This window comes from Entelurus aequoreus, linkage group LG21, assembly GCF_033978785.1.
Source record: "Entelurus aequoreus isolate RoL-2023_Sb linkage group LG21, RoL_Eaeq_v1.1, whole genome shotgun sequence".
Lineage (NCBI taxonomy): Eukaryota > Metazoa > Chordata > Actinopteri > Syngnathiformes > Syngnathidae > Entelurus > Entelurus aequoreus.
This window is the reverse complement of record NC_084751.1, coordinates 9283154-9294856: the sequence shown is the minus strand read 5'-3', so window position 1 is coordinate 9294856 and position 11703 is coordinate 9283154. Positions and strand designations below refer to the sequence as shown.

General features: G+C 37.4%; 1 protein-coding gene across 2 annotated transcripts in view; it reads right to left on the bottom strand.

Moving 5' to 3' along the window:
• The window catches only part of hapln1b (hyaluronan and proteoglycan link protein 1b), a 22565-nt gene extending 13349 nt beyond the window's left edge, over window positions 1–9216 (bottom strand). Inside the window, exon 1 of one of the 2 annotated variants that reach the window (XM_062030787.1) lies at window positions 9170–9216. The gene's annotated coding sequence lies outside the window, so the exon portion shown is untranslated. The remainder of the gene's footprint in view (window positions 1–9169) is intronic. The other variant, XM_062030788.1, reaches the window with a different exon arrangement.
• Window positions 9217–11703: the final 2487 nt, after the last annotated feature.

Here is an 11703-nt window from a genome sequence, read left to right as displayed (position 1 = left end):
TTTGGACACCCCCGTTCTAGAATGTTCCACTCCTTTTTTGGTGAGATTTGTTCCGCTCTTTTGCTCGCTAATGCGCTCCGTTAAACTCTTGTTTACATTCCACAAAGCTCCATGACCTCCATGCAGCCCACCTGCTGCCATCTTTGTCTCACATCACCTGCAGGATGCATTTTCTAATATACTGTACATAACTCTCATCCCAGTAGTATAATATCAAATAAGATGTCTAATTCAGGCGTGCTCATTGCGTCGATCGCGAGCTAGCGGTCGATCACGGAGGGTGTGTCAGTCGATCCCCAGCCAGGTATTAAAAAAATAGTCCTAAAAATGAGCGATCATAAATCTTCACTATGACGTCACTTTCGTCACTTGATTGACATTCACGGCACCCGAGGGTCTTGTGAGATGACGCTGGCTGCTGCCAGATCATTATTAAGAAAAAATTACAGACAGGATGAAGGCGAGAAACACTTTTTATTTCAACAGACTCTGGCGCCGTACCTGTCGTCAAAACTCCAAAGACCGACTGCACAGTTCCTGCCTTCACAATAAAAGCTCTGCTTCATCCTGCCTGCGCTAAGAGTCTCAGAAAGCTGGCGTGCGCAAGCTAGCAAGCTACGGAGTTTGCCGCCAATGTGTTTCTTGTAAAGTGTATACAAAGGAGTACGGAAGCTGGACAAATAAGATGGCAAAAAGCAACCACTTTCATGTGGTATTGGACAGAAAGGAGGACTTTTTTTCTCCTCCATTTGAAAATGCGGACGTTATCATCACTAACTGTCTGATTCCTATCAATGCAAGTCATCACAATCAGGTCATACACCAACTTATATTCTTGTCTTCATGAAAGAAAGGAATCTATATGTGTTAAACATGCTTGTATTATCTTTAAACACCTTTAACTTGTTAACAATATTAACTATATGTATTAAACATTCTTGTATTATCATTAAACACCTTTAACTGGTTAACAATATTAACTATATGTGTTAAACATGCTTGTATTATCTTTAAACACCTTTAACTGGTTAACAATATTAACTATATGTGTTAAACATGCTTGCATTATCTTTAAACACCTTTAACATGTTAACAATATTAACTATATGTATTAAACATTCTTGTATTATCATTAAACACCTTTAACTTGTTAACAATATTAAGTATGTGTGTTAAACATGCTTGCATTATCATTAAACACCTTTAACTTGTTAACAATATTAACTATATGTGTTAAACATGCTTGCATTATCTTTAAACACCTTTAACTTGTTAACAATATTAACTATATGTGTTAAACATGCTTGTATTATCATTAAACACCTTTAACTTGTTAACAATATTAACTATATGTGTTAAACATGCTTGCATTATCTTTAAACACCTTTAACATGTTAACAATATTAACTATATGTATTAAACATTCTTGTATTATCATTAAACACCTTTAACTTGTTAACAATATTAAGTATGTGTGTTAAACATGCTTGCATTATCTTTAAACACCATTAACATGTTAACAATATTAACTATATGTATTAAACATTCTTGTATTATCATTTAACACCTTTAATTTATTAACAATATTAACTATATGTGTTAAACATGCTTGCATTATCATTAAACACCTTTAACTTGTTAACAAAGCATATATTTCATAATTAAGTAAATATAAATGATATATATGAATGAGGTAGATCCCCACGACTTGATCAATTGAAAAGTAGCTTGCCTGCAGAAAAAGTGTGAGCACCTCTGGTCTAATTAATAATCAATATATTTTATTTTTAAATGGACTTTGGCCCTATCTAGTGAATGCTAACATGCTAACGTGCTAAAATAATGAAAACATGACGGCCCGCCGGAGACGAAGATTGTGGCGCCGGGGAACGGCCCGCCGGAGACAGAAATGACGGCGCCGTAGAAAGGCCCGCCGGAGACGAAGAAGATTGTGGCGCCGTTAGATGGCCCGCCGGAGATGAAGATTATGAATTAGATAAAAAGCTCTGATCAATTTCTATATTATTCAAAAGAAAAATGGTTTTGTTTAATAAAATGCTTCCACATATTAAATAAAGTCAAATACAAATAAGGCATTGGCCCTGTGATGAGGTGGCGACTTGTCCGGGGTGTACCCCGCCTTCCGCCCGAATGCAGCTGATATAGGCTACAGCATTCCCCGTGACCCGAAAGGGACAAGCGGTAGAAAATGGATGGATGGATGATGTTCTTGAGTGTCTCTACTGCCCCCGTGTGGACTAAATAATAATGCTGAGTATTCTTTCTTCACTACACTCAGTCAGATACAACTTTATACTGTTATATTAGTTACCATGACAACAAGGGGAGAACATCCTCAGTTTTCTTCAACTTTGAACCACCATGACAACAGGACGATGTGTGACGCACACGCTGTGTACACAGGTGTGTGCTTTTAACGATCAATAAACTACAACAATAAATATCTTGTACAAAAAAACCTACATTTTACACAAGCGCAATTAGCATTAGCATTAGCTAGCGGCTGGTTCTGGTGACATTTAACGCGTGAGTTCCACAAAATGATCATGACGACATCACCGTGATGTCACAGGAAGCTGGCCATGCTTGTGGATGTGGGCGTGGTCTATTTACCAAACGGAATGTGCTTCCTCTGTGGTTCTGAGCGGACCGCAGACGTCAGTCATGTGACTTCTAACGAGCTTCCAGCCATGTCGGCTCAGAGGTCGTTAGAAGCTCTGAACTGGACGTTCCCATGGAGACCCATGGAGGATTATTGACTCCTCCCCCTCCAGAGCCGGGGGGGGGGGGGGGTCGTAACCTTTTTGACCTCAGGGCCCAACTTTTCCACCACAGAGGGTGCACTCCCATATTAACACTGACTTGGTCATCTTACTCTTGACTTTAGTCTTATTTAATCATGCAGTCTAACTTACATACACTACATTGCCAAAAGTATTTGGCTCACTTATGAACTTCATATGTGCTCATCAGTCCAAAGAAGACATCTCCACTGCTCTAGAGTCCAGTGGCGATGTCCTTTACACCACTGCATCCCACGCTTTGCATTGGACTTGGTGATGTATGGCTTAGATGCAGCTGCTCGGCCATGGAAACCCATTCCATGAAGCCCTCTGCGTACTGCACGTGGGCTAATTGGAAGGTGACATGAAGTTTGGAGCTCTGTAGCAAGTGACTGTGCAGAAAGTCTTTGCACTATGCTGACCTCTCTGTCAGTTCACGTGGCCTACCACTTGGTGGCTGAGTTGCTGTTGTTCCCAAACTATTTGCTTTTCTTGTAATAAAGTTGACTTTGGAATTTTTAGGAGCGAGGAAATTTCAGGACTGGATTTGTTGCACAGGTGGCATCCTGTGACAGTTCCACGCTGGAAATCACTGAGAGCGGCCCATTCTTTCACAAATGTTTGTAGAAACAGTCTCCATGCCGAAGTGCTTGATTTGATACACCGGGCCAAGTGATTAGGACTAGGGATGTCCGATAATGGCTTTTTGCCGATATCCGATATTCCGATATTGTCCAACTCTTTAATTACCGATACCGATATCAACCGATGCCGATATATACAGTCGTGGAATGAACACATTATTATGCCTAATTTGGACAACCAGGTATGGTGAAGATAAGGTACTTTTAAAAAAAAAATTAATAAAATAAGATAAATAAATTAAAAACATTTTCTTGAATAAAAAAGAAAGTAAAACAATATAAAAACAGTTACATTGAAACTAGTAATGAATGAAAATTAGTAAAATTAAATGTTAAAGGTTAGTACTATTAGTGGAGCAGCAGCACGCACAATCATGTGTGCTTACGGACTGTATCCTTGCAGACTGTATTGATATATATTGATATATAATGTAGGAAGCAGAATATTAATAACAGAAAGAAACAACCCTTTTGTGTGAATGAGTGTAAAAAAAACCCAAAAAAAACAACGATACAGATAATAAAAAAAACCGATACCGATAATTTCCGATATTACATTTTAACGCATTTATCGGCCGATAATATCGGCAGGCCGATATTATCGGACATCTCTAATTAGGACACCTGATTCTCATCATTTGGATGGGTGGCCAAGTACTTTTGGCAACATAGTGTATGTAACCATGTGTTAATCACAAATATTCTTTGTAAATTCAAATAACTTGAATTTTAAACACATTAATAGAATTAATATGGGTTTTTTTTTAACTAAAATGTCAATATAATTAAAGTGTGATTTAACTTTAGTCATCATTTTGACTAAAATGACTTCTTCTGTTCATTTGAGATTGTCATTACTGCCACATGTGGTGGAAAAGTGTATTACAACTGAGTACTGCTGGATAGCATAGGTCAGTAAAGAGTAGACCAGGGGTGTCCAAACTTTTTCCACTGAGGGCCGCACACTAAAAAATCAAAGCCATTTTGATATTTATTTAAAAAACCAATACAATAAATGTATACAAAAATATACATTTAGGCCGCCATTAAGGCTTGAATCCCGGTGAACCCAAAGAGTTTTGGTCAAAAAAATATAAAAAATGTGTCATTATTTAGTATTATTATTAGGGATGTCCGATAATATCGGCCTGCCGATATTATCGGCCGATAAATGCGTTAAAATGTAATAGCGGAAATTATCGGTATCGTTTTTTTTTTATCTGTATCGTTTTTTTTATTTTTTATTTTTTTTTATTTGTATTAAATCAACATAAAAAACACAAGATACACTTACAATTAGTGCACCAACCCAAAAAACCTCCCTCCCCCATTTCTTTCTGTTATCAATATTCTGGTTCCTACATTATATATCAATATATATCAATACAGTCTGCAAGGGATACAGTCCGTAAGCACACATGATTGTGCGTGCTGCTGCTCCACTAATAGTACTAACCTTTAACAGTTAATTTGACTCATTTTCATTATTACTAGTTTCTATGTAACTGTTTTTATATTGTTTTACTTTCTTTTTTATTCAAGAAAATGTTTTTAATTTAGTTATCTTATTTATTTATTTTTTTAAAAGTACCTTATCTTCACCATACCTGGTTGTCCAAATTAGGCATACTAATGTGTTAATTCCACGACTGTATATATCGGTTGATATCGGTATCGGTTGATATCGGTATCGGTAATTAAAGAGTTGGACAATATCGGATATCGGCAAAAAGCCATTATCGGACATCCCTAATATATATATATATATATATATATATATATATATATATATATATATATATATATATATATATATATATATATATATATATATATATATATATATATATATGTATATATGTATGTGTGGGAAAAAAATCACAAGACTATTTCATCTCTACAGGCCTGTTTCATGAGGGGTTTCCTCAATCCTCCTGAGGATTGAGGAAACCCCTCATGAAACAGGCCTGTAGAGATGAAATAGTCTTGTGATTTTTTTCCCACACATACATATTACGCTCTACCACGGTATCGAGCACTATTTTTTGGATAATCTAATTAAGACACACATATATATATATATATATATATATATATATATATATATATATATATATATATATATATATATATATATATATATATATATATATATATATATATATATATATATATATATATATATATATATAAATACTTGAATTTCAGTGTTCCGGAGGCTATCCAGTAGATGGCAGTATTGTCCTGTTTAAGAGTGTCACAACATTGCTGTTTACGGCAGACAAACTGCTTTACGGTAGACGAAAACGTGCCTGCTGTTGTTGTGTGTTGTTACCGCGCTGGGAGGAAGTTAATGAAACTGCCTAACAATAAACCCACATAAGAAACCAAGAACTCACCCTCGATCATTCTACAGTTATAACGTGATTGGGCGGGCACGCTGTTTATATCGTGGGAAAGCGGACGTGAAAACAGACTGTCGCCACTCAGGTCCGCATGGAGCTGGAGGGGGCGTGGCCTCCAGCTCCGTCTGAATCCCGGGAGATTTTCGGGAGTCAGACTTTCAGCTTCCATCTCGTCTCTAAAGACAAAATCAGGTCTACACCACCGGACCGGACCGGACGCACTCATCCTGAACTCCAACCTGTGCCAGTTTAGCATGATGCTAACATGACGTCATTGGGTCAGTGATGTCACATGACCACTCATTGTGAAACATGTGGGAACAGCTGGAGTAAATGTTGCTTCATCCACACACACACACGCACACACACACACACGCACACACACACACACACACACACACACACACACACAGTCAGGTGACACAGGCGTCCATTGATGCCGTGAATAAAAAGACTCAGCCTAAAAACCAGAAAACACTTTTAACTGTTGTTTCCTGTTTCCTTAGATGTTCAAGTGGACTCTGTGTGTGTGTGTGTGTGTGTGTGCGTGTGTGTGTGTGTCGGTCAGGGGGTGGGGGCTGGGTGGAGTCGTCAAGTCTCCGTCAGCACAGAGGAGGCTTGTTCGTCTCTCCCTCCCAATGTTGCCGTCCATTAAAAAAGTGTTTGTCTCCAGGCTGCACACGTCTAAACATAATGCCTGTTTGTAAAGTCACTACCACAATGCCACACGCGGTCACCATGGAAACATATTGCAACATCGTATGATGACATCACCGCGGCAGTTTCGAGGACTTTCTGGAAAGGGTCCTGTCCTTTCACCTTTGACCTTTTGCCTAAAAAGAGGCGGTTTGTCCGAAAGCAGCAGGGGGGGGGGGGGGGGGGGGGGGTCAGCACGCCGTGGCCCTAGGGCCGCATACGTCTCTTTAGCCCCGTCTAAGTGGCTCCCTGGAGCTTTTTCAAAAATGAGCGAGCGCCGCTTTGTCCCACTAATTTCGGCGGTCCTTGAACTCACCGCAGTTTGTTTACATGTACAACTTTCTCCGACGCTGCCACTCATTCTTTTGTCTCATTTTGTCCACCAAACGTTTTAGGCTGTGCATGAATGCACAAAGGTGAGCGTTGTTGATGTTATTGACTTGTGTGGAGTACTAATCAGACATATTGGGTCAAACGATGCTAACATGCTAGCTGTATGTATACGATGCATCATTAAGCCTCGTTTGTAGCTATATTTAAGCTCATTTAACTTACTTTACTTATGTCCTCTGTGGGTTTGATTTCTGTCTAAGAGGATTTGCATCAGCCTGCGACACTAGTAGGCTAATATAGACACTTACATCATGTGTTGCCGTCATTATAACACTTATATAAGACTTTTAAAGTCATTTTGATAGTAGACTAATATGGACACTTGCATCATGTGTTGCCTTCATTATAACACTTATATAAGGCTTTTAAAGTCATTTTGATAGTAGGCTAATATGGACACTTGCATCATGTGTTGCCTTCATTATAACACTTATATAAGGCTTTTAAAGTCATTTTGATAGTAGGCTAATATGGACACTTGCATCATGTGTTGCCTTCATTATAACACTTATATAAGGCTTTTAAAGTCATTTTGATAGTAGGCTAATATGGACACTTGCATCATGTGTTGCCTTCATTATAACACTTATATAAGACTTTTAAAGTCATTTTGATAGTAGGCTAATATGGACACTTGCATCATGTGTTGCCTTCATTATAACACTTATATAAGGCTTTTAAAGTCATTTTGATAGTAGGCTAATATGGACACTTGCATCATGTGTTGCCTTCATTATAACACTTATATAAGACTTTTAAAGTCATTTTGATAGTAGGCTAATATAGACACTTGCATCATGTGTTGCCATCATTATAACACTTATATAAGACTTTTAAAGTCATTTTGATAGTAGGCTTATATAGACACTTGCATCATGTGTTGCCATCATTATAACACTTATATACGGCTTTTAAAGTCATTTTGATAGTAGGCTAATATAGACACTTACATCATGTGTTGCCATCATTATAACACTTATATAAGGCTTTTAAAGTCATTTTGATAGTAGGCTAATATAGACACTTGCATCATGTGTTGCCATCATTATAACACTTATATAAGACTTTTAAAGTCATTTTGATAGTAGGCTAATATAGACACTTGCATCATGTGTTGCCATCATTATAACACTTATATAAGGCTTTTAAAGTCATTTTGATAGTAGGCTAATATGGACACTTGCATCATGTGTTGCCTTCATTATAACACTTATATAAGACTTTTAAAGTCATTTTGATAGTAGGCTAATATAGACACTTGCATCATGTGTTGCCATCATTATAACACTTATATAAGACTTTTAAAGTCATTTTGATAGTAGGCTTATATAGACACTTGCATCATGTGTTGCCATCATTATAACACTTATATACGGCTTTTAAAGTCATTTTGATAGTAGGCTAATATAGACACTTACATCATGTGTTGCCATCATTATAACACTTATATAAGGCTTTTAAAGTCATTTTGATAGTAGGCTAATATCGACACTTGCGTCATGTGTTGCCCTCATTATAACACTTATATAAGACTTTTAAAGTCATTTTGATAGTAGGCTAATATAGACACTTGCATCATGTGTTGCCATCATTATAACACTTATATAAGACTTTTAAAGTCATTTTGATAGTAGGCTAATATCGACACTTGCGTCATGTGTTGCCCTCATTATAACACTTATATAAGACTTTTAAAGTCATTTTGATAGTAGGCTAATATAGACACTTACATCATGTGTTGCCATCATTATAACACTTATATAAGACTTTTAAAGTCATTTTGATAGTAGGCTAATATAGACACTTGCATCATGTGTTGCCATCATTATAACACTTATATAAGACTTTTAAAGTAATTTTGATAGTAGGCTAATATAGACACTTGCATCATGTGTTGCCTTCATTATAACACTTATATACGGCTTATAATTTTTGCGGCTCCAGACAGATCTGTTTTGTAATTTTGGCCTAATATGGCTCTTTCAACATTTTGCCGACCCTCTGCCCTAAACCTCTACACACTCAACAGGCAAACTCTGAGACTTCTTAGAACAGTAATAGGAGTTAAAAAAAAAGAAGAAGGTTAAAGTCATAAAACAATTTCTTGATTAAATGTGACTACACTCCGGACACATGAGTTTGGAATTGTTCATCCACGACTAAAGAACAACCTGCTCAACATGGTTGTGGTTCTATGTAGAAATAGGCCAAAAAAGAGGTGGTTTACCTTCTACGTGTGCTGGGGGACCTGCAGCCTCCTCCGTGGCAGCGTGGATGCAGAATGAAGACACGCGTTAATGTAATCAAGCACTGAGGCGTGCACCGCAGCACAGGGGGGTGGGGGGGCTGCAGGGAGCAGGGGGGGAGCGAGGGCAGGGGGGTTGGTCTGGGGAGGTCCACGTCCACGAGTACCCCTAGTGGACTTCCAGTGATGACGTCCAACTTCAACTGCTACATAACTATTTAATCCAAGTTTGTTGTTTGCTTTGTCAGCTGTTTTTGTTTTACAATGTAAATGAGTGAACAGGAAGTCAATGTTTCCGCGTGACACACCTCCGCGAAGACGTGGGTGACCTCCGCGCCTCAAACTATCCCACGTGGACAAGAAAAGATGACAAATAAATGCAGCGACATCTATAAAGGAACAACATTTGGTGACAAACGTCCTTCCTGCAGCGCCGTAAAGCAAACGATGCGTCGGCGCGCTCGCCGCCGCCAAATGAGTGACCTTTACAGCAGAAGGTCGAGGCAATAACGGGTTGAAAAGGTCAGCCATCTTCTTTTTTTTTCTACACTACACCGGTCAGAGGATTTACTCGGGAAACGCCGCCTTGTGTACCCGCCTCCCGTTGCTAGGCGACAACAGCACAAGGTCACACGTGATGGAGTGGAATAGACTAGAATGATTGGCGAGTGACAAGTGGCCATGTGTTCCACGCCCGGGGCCCCGCACAACCAAGACGGCGGCCCTCGGAGTTGAGTGGAACTTTGTTGGGGCATAAAGACGAGGTTGTCACGTTTCAACACGTTTCATTTGTTTTTGTTCTGTAACTTTGCACCGCACTAATAAAAAACACTGCAGCGTGTGTGTGTGTGTGTGTGTGTGTGTGTGAGTGTGTGTGTGTGTGTGTGTGTGTGTGTGTGTGTGTGCATGGACAGGGGGTCTTTGTGCACACTCAGGGTGGGGCCCAGTAAGTAATGACCTGCACTCACACACACACACGCGTTCTTGTATTTCTTACCTTCTTGAGACCTGTGAAAAATGCCTGCCTCTTTAGGACCACCCTTTCTAGATATATAAATAATACAAACATACTATGCAAATATAAAAGGTAAGCTTTTAGTTAATAATTTTTAATTTTTGTTATTTATTGTTTGTAATTGGTTTTTAATCTTCATTATTTACTTCCAGTTATTACAGCATGTCTCTATGTACATATTTATTTTTTAAATTAATTGTGGCCAAAGGGAGCGCCTTTCAATTTCTTACACACACTTGTTATTTCATATGTTGACCAGAGGGGGAGCACTTCAAATTTTTACACACACTTGTCATTTCATATGTTAACCAGAGGGGGAGCACTTTTACATTTCCTTCTTCATGTCTCAAGAAGGGTAGAAATACAAGAACACACACACACATTCTTGTATTTCTTACCTTCTTGAGACCTGTGAAAAATGCCTACCTCTTTAGGACCACCCTTTCTAGATATATAAATATATATAAATAATACATACATACTATGCAAATATAAAAAAAGTAAGCTTTTAGTTAATAATTTTTTATTTTTGTTATTTTTTGTTTGTAATTGGTTTTTAATCTTCATTATTTACTTCCAGTTATTACAGCATGTCTCTATATACATATTTATTTATTTATTTTTTAAATTAATTGTGGCCAAAGGGAGCGCCTTTCAATTTATTACACACACTTGTTATTTAATATGTTGACCAGAGGGGGAGCACTTCAAATTTTTACACACACTTGTTATTTCATATGTTAACCAGAGGGGGAGCACTTTTATATTTCTTTCTTCATGTCTCAAGAAGGGTATAAATACAAGAAAACACACACACACATTCTTGTATTTTTTACCTTCTTGAGACCTGTGAAAAATGCCTACCTCTTTAGGACCACCCTTTCTAGATATATAAATATATATAAATAATACATACATACTATGCAAATATACAAAAGGTAAGCTTTTACTTAATAATTTTTATTTTTGTTATTTTTTGTTTGTAATTGGTTTTTAATCTTCATTATTTACTTCAAGTTATTACAGCATGTCTCTATATACATATTTATTTTTTAAATTAATTGTGGCCAAAGGGGGCGCATTTCAATTTCTTACACACACTTGTTATTTCATATGTTGACCAGAGGGGGAGCACTTCAAATTTTTACACACACTTGTTATTTCATATGTTAGCCAGAGGGGGAGCACTTTTACATTTCCTTCTTCATGTCTCAAGAAGGGTAGAAATACAAGAACACTCACACACATTCTTGTATTTCTTACCTTCTTGAGACCTCTGAAAAATGCCTACCTCTTTAGGACCACCCTTTCTAGATATATAAATATATATAAATAATACATACATACTATGCAAATATAAAAAAAGGTAAGCTTTTACTTAATAATTTTTATTTTTGTTATTTTTTTTTTGTAATTGGTTTTTAATCTTCATTATTTACTTCAAGTTATTACAGTATGTACATATTTATTTTTGAAATTAATTGTGGCCAAAGGGAGCGCC